The sequence below is a fragment of the Diceros bicornis genome, chromosome 13, assembly GCF_020826845.1.
Source record: "Diceros bicornis minor isolate mBicDic1 chromosome 13, mDicBic1.mat.cur, whole genome shotgun sequence".
Classification (NCBI taxonomy): Eukaryota; Metazoa; Chordata; class Mammalia; order Perissodactyla; family Rhinocerotidae; genus Diceros; species Diceros bicornis.
The window spans coordinates 51,635,078-51,642,972 of NC_080752.1; positions in this window are offsets into that span (position 1 = coordinate 51,635,078).

Here is a 7,895-nt window from a genome sequence, read left to right on the forward strand (position 1 = left end):
TTGCTCCTTCCTATTACTGAATCCCTGTGGTCCTCAGCAAATTCTGCTTAAGAAAATCTGAGAAGCAATTTTATGAGATGCTGTTAACGGCCTCTAATTTTCAGCCTGGTTTAGATAACTCAAGATTGCTGGCTGCATCCTGAGAAATGGATCCAGAACACACACCGATGTGGGAATTTGAAGTGTAACTCCAAATCGTAGATAATTGTTTAAGCTCCAAGAAGGCTGGAGGGCCCATATTAAGTCATCTCCCCAGGATCAGTGTGTTTCCTATTACACTTGATATCTATCTGTCCAATGATCCTTTTGATTTTTAAGCCCTTAGACTAAATCTTTGTGTAATTCTTTACCCCTCATCTCCTGCCCACCTCCCCCATTTTCCTCAGGAAAACACTTTTTAAAAATGTTAACTAGGTCCATTGGATTGCTTCCAGAAGAATAATGTCACGTTAAAAAATCTAAACCGAGTCAACTCCTGAAACCCATGTGTCAGGGGGACCTCTGTCTGTTGGAAGGTCAGTCTTGCCCTAGGGGCAGCTTCTGCCCAGCAAGACACTGAGGTTTTCCATGGTCTCCTGCGTCCCTCCTGCTCCCTTATCTGGTCTAGTCTAGACTGGGAAGAAAATCTTACTTCCAAAGTAGACACTCAGGCTGAGGTGTGGAAGAAAGGTAGGATGCATACCTTCTTAAGCAGCAGAGGAAGAACTGATCAAAACCTTGACTTATGTAACTTGTTAGAGCCTGGATTAGAAAAAGACAAGTCTACCACTCCCTCCTCTCAGGAAAAAGCAATCTTTCCAACTCACCGTGTCACCAGGCTGGAAGAATCTTTTAGATGCTTTAAACAGCTATTTGAGAGATGTTAGAGTTGTCAGGGCTTCCAGCCAGGGCTGGGCAAATCCCCAGGGTGCCTGGCCTCTGTGCCCAGGACTTGGGGACTCTGGTTCCTCCTGTGTTCCCCCATCCCCCACCTCACCATGCACCAGGAATAAACCAAGCTTATCTCCGAGGGCAGGGGTAGGCAACGTACAGCCTGCCTGCTGAACCCCACCAGCTGCCTGTTTTTACATGGCCTATGAGCTAAGAATGGTCTTTACACTTTTAAATGATTGAAAAAAATAAAATTAAGAATAATATTTTGGGGTGGGGTGAGGGGGCGTAGGGGCTAAGTGCGCGCGCTCCGCTGCTGGCGGCCGGGGTTGGGATCCCCGGGCGCGCACCCATGCACCGCTTGTCAGGTGGTATAAAAAAAAAAAGTGGAGGAAAATGGGCACAGATGTTAGCCCAGGGCCAGTCTTCCTCAGCAAAAAAGACAAGGATAGGCATGGATGTTAGCTCAGGGCTGATCTTCCTCACACACACACAAAAATGAAGATTACATGAAACACAAATTTCAGAGTTCATAAATAAAGTTTTATTGGAACACAGCCCTGCCATTTGTTCACATATGGTCTATGGCTGCTTTTGCACTACAATGGCAGAGACGAATGGCCGCTACAGACGCCTTATAAGTGTTTACTACCTGGCCCTTTACAGAAGAAGCTTGCCCACAACCCCATCCTAGGGCTCTGGCATTAAGTTCTGCACACTGAACAGGCATGTAACCGACTATTCGGACTGTCCACTTGCCATTGTCCTCCGAGAGTGAACGTTGCCTATTTCAATATGGCAGTACGTTTAGTCTTTTCTGTCCTGGAAATTCAGATAAGGGGGTCCACTACACATCTGCGTGTAGCTGATGCTTTAGTGGACCAGCAGGGGGCTCTCTGCAGAGGTTTAAATTTCACGGGAAGCTGGCAGAAGGAGCCTGTGGGGAGGAGAAAAGCGAGTCTGGGAGGAATAGCGCTGTTCTGCCAGTCCCCTGGCTAAGCTCTGGGACTTTTTTTCTGAGCTCAAAGGAGAAGGGGGCTTCAGGCAGAAATCCAACGAGCCCCTTTGTCCACAGTCTTTGTGAGATCAGCTTTGGTGACCTTGAGGCAAAGCAGGACACAGGTAGAGAAGAGAGACCCTCCGCTTTGCCCAACGTGGTTCTGGTGCATCGAGGTGTTCAGGGGCTGCAGCCTGGGTGGGTGGCTTCAGGAGCGTCTGGAGGCAGCCACCATGGCCCCACGCTGGCAGCCATGTGGTGGTAAGGCAGTCTTCAGCAGCTTCGGGAGCAAGGGACGCTGATGACAGGCTAGAGTAGAGGGGCAGGGCCTGGTGGACGCCGGTGAGGACCCTATAGCATTATTTGTGAGCACATGTGATCCATCCCCTGGATCCCTCTCCTCTCCCCAGTAAAGGAGTGAGACTCTGAAAAGGCTGGGTATCAAGTTTCCCAGGTGGGGAAAGGACTTGCAAAATGTGAGTTTTCACACAGCCAGGCGGTAGCGCAGCCAAACTACCTGAGTTCAAATCCTGGCTCCACCATTCGTTAGCTGTGTGCCCTTGGTCACACCCCTTCACCTCTTTGTGTCTCAGTTTCCTCATCTGTAAAATGGGCAAAATGACAGTATCCACCTCACAAGGCTGTGTTGAGGATTAAGTGAGGCAATGCAAGTAAAGGGTTTAGAAGAGAGTAAGTGCTATATAAATGTTTCCCATTATTACGAGTATGTCTCCAGCTGCACCCACAGCTTGGTGAGACTTGGGAAAGGACAGAGAATGCAATAACGGGTCCCTCTCAGGAGCTGACAGTCAGCTGGGGGGCGTAGACTTAGATGTGATAAAGGTGTATCGAGGGATCACAGAGACAGAGGGAGGAGCAACTACCAGTGAGGGGAGCTCCTTCACGTAATAATTCCTTCTGGGTGTGAAATATGAGTAGATCCACAGAGGAGAGCGTGGGGGATGCACATCTTAAGGAGAGGGAACAGCATGAGCAAAGGCACTGAAATTTGAAATTGTATTTGTATTGGGCACTGAAGAGTTCTGAGAAGAAGAGCAGATGATGTGGGGGATGGGATTGGCAGGAGATGACTCTGGAAAGCTGGGTTGTCACCAGTTGTTCACAACCAGTTGTGAACAAATGACAAAAAAGATCAAGGTCAGGTTGCTTTTGGTCCAGTGTCCTAATGAACTTTGGTGCTGGCCTTATTTTTCCCCCCAGAAGGAAAAAGGAGTAGGCACTATCAGTAACTGTGATCTCCAGGAATAACATGAAAATAAACCCATTTAAGCGGGACCTTTTCATTCATTCACTTTTTTTCATTCATTCAACAAACATCTAGCCTGTAATCACAAAAGACAAATGCAATTGGTCAAATATACAGGAGCCGGCCGGCCCCGTGGCTTAGTGGTTAAGTTTGTGCACTCCACTTCGGCGGCCCGGGGTTCATGGGTTCAAATCCCAGGCGCAGACCTATGCACCACTTATCAAGCCATGCTGTGGCGGCGTCCCATATAAAGTAGAGGAAGATGGGCATGATGATAGCCCAGGGCCGATCTTCCTCAGCAAAAAGAGGAGGATTGGCAACAGATGTTAGCTCAGGGCTAATCTTCCCCACCAAAAAAAAAAAAAAAAGGGGGCCAGCCCCGTGGCATAGTGGTTAAGTCCAGCATGCTCCACTTTGGTGGCCCAGGTTCTCAGGTTCAGATCCCAGGCGCGGACCTACACCGCTCATTAAGCCATGCTGTGGCGGCAACCCACATACAAAATAGAGGAAGATTGGCACAGAGGTTAGCTCAGGGCTAATCTTCTTCAATCAAAAAATATGTATGTATATATATATACAGGGGAAATATGGACTGGGCAAGCCTTGGCTGTGAAGAACCTGTGGCTACACATCAAAAGGAGAGGAAGACAAAGGATGGTGGTGGGAGGGAGCTGTAAAAGCTCTCGGGGAGAGCGGAAATGCCAAAGTCAGTCAACACAGAGAGGAATCAGAAGCAACAGAAGAGTGAAGCAGGTTTTTTTTTAAAAAGAGGGAATAGGAGAAGGGTAAACCATGGGAATGCGATGAGAATGTGTTTGTGAGAAATTGAAATGCAATGACTGTGGACATTTTGTTGGTTTGGTGGTGGGAAAAGAATTGTAAATATGCACAGTAGGCAAATAGCTCGCACAATAAAATACCTTGTGAGAATGAACGTGAGGGCATGAGAGAAATCAAACATAGTCTGTCGCGTTGGGCCTGCCCTCGGGAGGAAGGCCGAGTATATATTCAAGGCAAGTGTTGCCAGTCTCCCAGCCCCTGGGGCAGATCTGAAGTCTGAACCAGATGGGTTATGTGCATCTCAACTGGCACAGGCAGCTGGGGGGCCATCATCACACTTTTCTGTCCAAAGCAGGGAAGCACTGTTCCCCTCCCTCCACTCGGAGCCCAGCCCTTGAAAGGTGGCTGGGCAGGCCGGGATTCCACTCGGAACCCAAAGAGACGTGGCTTCGGCTTCAGGCTGGTCCCAGAGTGTGGCTCACTTTGGGCTTTCCTCTGCCATTGGCTCCCGTGTCCCACAGTGCATCACATCCAGTGAGTCGAGAGCAGTCTGATGCCCTCTAGGATATGGTTTCCTCAGGCTCCGGGCGGTGAAGAGCACAGAAGTGAGACTGGCTCAAATCGGGAACCATTGTCCAGATGGAAAGCCCTCAGAGATAAACCTAATGATAGAGATGTTCAGATTAAAATGCTGGGTTCTGCAGCCACGAGCCTGCTCTTCACTTGGCCTTGACACCTGAGCCCTCCCCCTTTGAATCCTCCAAGATGAGACAGTGGAGTTCAGCTGCCCAGATGGCCATCTTCATGTGCCCCCCAGGCAGGCCTGGGGCCAGCAGAGCCAGAGCTCACAGATCCACCAGCCCAACCGCCCCAGCCTCTGTCCAAGTCATTGTCTGGCTCCAGCTCCCAGTCCTTGAGAGGATACTTCCCATGGTCCCTGGGATTGTGACACCCTCATTGTCACCACCTTTGCCAAGTGAGCTTTCCAGGGCTGGCCTGGGAAAGCACTTTTCTTTGTTCCTTGAGCTGCCAGCTCGTGTGACAGGCTTGGATCTGATCTGGCTGTTCCAGCATCACTTAACCCCCTCCACCGCCCCCAAATCCCTGTTCCCCCCTCCTCCTGTTCCCCTGCCCTGAAGGCTGCCGGCTTATTCCTTTTGGAGATGAACTCATTGTTGACTTTAACTCACTTCGATGTTTCCCAGGGAAGCGTGCTGGCGGGAGGCCCACCCCAGCTCCTTGAAGAAGACAGCCGCACCAGTGCCAAGACTGGGTGCCAGGGGTCTTGGAACTGCCAAAATGCCTCCCATTTTATGGACAGGCCTGGCTCGACCTGAAGACATTCCAAGTATTTAATCAGCAGCCCATGGTACATATTGGGTTGCAGAGGGAGCCCTCAGAAGCCAGCCCTTTCGGGAGATGAAACTCAGCCAGAGGAAGGAGCCGGCCTTCTCCATGGGCCAGGCTGATGCTCAGCAGATGGAAAAATGCATCCCAATAACAATAATCAATAACCAAAGGCTGGCAGTTGCTTTGGCCTGGCCTGAGGGGTCCTTGGGGGCTCAGCTCTGCCCTCTTTCCCACACTAGACTGAGTCTAGCCAGGAATCCATCTCACCCACCTCCCTGCACCAAGCTCCGGGAGAGCGAACGGGCGAGGGAGGAACCATATTTCACATACTTTCTCTTTCAAAATGTAGCCCTGTTTCGCAATTTCCTCCTTAAGTTCTGGAAGGCTCTAGGGTAAGACCCAAGCCACCTTCTCCAGCCACTGGTCTGGGTCTCTCATCCTCCTCACCACCAATCTGGTAGGCTAGAGGTGCTAGAGAAAGGTAGGGGCCCACCTTTGGTAGCTCTCCCACCATCCCCACCAGTGACTGCTCATCCAGGGTCTATTTGATGCTGAAGGAGCCTCAACCAAGCCTCCAGCCAAAACCTGTTTATTCTTCACCCTGTGTCGGCTCTTTTCCTCGGAGAGCCAGGAGGTACACCACACCAAAGCAGGTGCACCCGACTCTGGTATGCTGGTCTCAGCAACCCCCGAGGCATCTAATCTTCAGATCTTCTCTACTCCCCTATAACTAGGCTTTTGTTCTGGCTCACTTTTACTAGCCAGACAGTACTCCAGCCCCTTTGCAATGAATCCATTGAATCCTTCAAAATAGAACCTTTTCCCTCCAGTTGTTTTTCTGCTTCATCACCTTTCACCAGGGTTTGCACCTGTTGTTCGTGTACATCTGGTCTGGACCACAACTGGAGGAGGTGGGCAAAGAGACCAGTACCTGGACTCCTGGCCCTGCATCAGAGCGTGAAGCAGGGCCCAGGGAGCTGATGCTTTTCCTAAATTCCTTCTCGGTCTTTCTAAACCAAACCAAACAAACCAGAAGGGAGAAAAAAACACTTAAAAAACAAGCCCAGAAAACACAACCCCATCACCTGAAATATTGAAATGGAAAACACATCCATTCTCTGGAGATTTGGTCTGAAACATACCAGAGCTGGCACTGGGTAAGGTGGCCAGAAATGTGTTACTCTGGACAAGTCTGTGACCCTGGAGAGGAAAAAGCTAACATTTTCGAAAAGGCAGGTAAGAGCCACATGCAAATCACGTGTTGTTGTTGCCTAAACCTGGGAGTAGGGTTAGGAATCTTGACACGACTCCCTCTCTCTAGCACTTGCTCACTCTGAAAATCACAACATGTGACTTCAGATCAATCTGATGGTCTCTGGCCTCAGGTGGGTTTCTTCTAGGGCTGTGACCAGATAACTGCCCCCAACCTTGAAACTGTCCCCCCACCTACCTCCAGCTCAAAACAACATTCTTACTCTTGAAAGGGCACAGTGAGACAGACAGGGTTGGTCCAGGTGGGGCTGTTTTCAAGGATGCGTTGGGATGGCAGCTGGAAGCACCAGGGTATCAGTATTCGGAGAATCTCTCCCGCTATTCTGCACATAGGAGGCAATGCAGTGAAGCTGAAGGCCTCAGCATCATCAAGGTGACACATGAGATACAGGAGGATCCAGATCATTCCATGTTGCTAAGATTCTGGATTTTCGTTTTGATGTTGCTTTAGAGGAAAGCTTAAGGCAATGCTTCTCAAATGTTTAACATGGGTGTGAATTACCTGGAGGATCTGTTACAAGGCAGAGTCAGATTCTTTAGGTCTGGGAGGGGCCTGAGATTATGCATTTTTAACAGGCTCCCAGTTGAGGCCGAGGTTGCTGACCCGTGGCCACAATTTGAGTAGCGAGGGCCAGTCAGAGCCAGAGACAGCCAAGACATACAGGGACTGAGGACTGATACACAGAAGAACGAGGCAGAAAACAGAGAGAAGAATGACGCATGCAAATCTAGTCAGAGGCTGAGGCGGAGGGGAACAGAGACAGACAGACTGATAAAAAGATAGACACCCTGTCTTTAGATAGAGAAAGGACAGAGTCAGAGAAATAGGGAGGGGCAAAGGCAGAGAGACCACAACCAGAGATGGAAGACTGATAGGGCCAGAGAGACCAGCAAAGACAGAGTCAGGGTCAGGGAGAGGAGGAAAAGTGAGGAGCTGGGGGCAAGGCCGGAGGTGGCCATGGGCAGCCCGTGGCCCCCAGGCTCCTGACGAGCAGAGAAGGGGCTCACAGGTGTGAGTGTGATGAGCCCCACAGAGGTGAGGTGCACAGACCTGAGATCCCTCCGTCCACACCTCCCAGCCTTCCCACACCTGTACCACCTCCTCCTGCTCCTGTAGAGCTGTCCCTCTCCCCAGAGCCTTCCACTGCTGATTTTCCCTCCTCTCTCCTGTGTATTCAACCTCTTGCTTTTAACTGGACCCCTCCCAGCAGGTTTTAAACATTTTCAAGTCATTCCCTCCTTTTTTTTTTTTTTTGTGAGGAAGATCAGCCCTGAGCTAACATCCATGCTACTCCTCTTTTTGCTGAGGAAGACCGGCTCTGAGCTAACATCTATTGCCAATCCTCCTCCTTTTTTTTT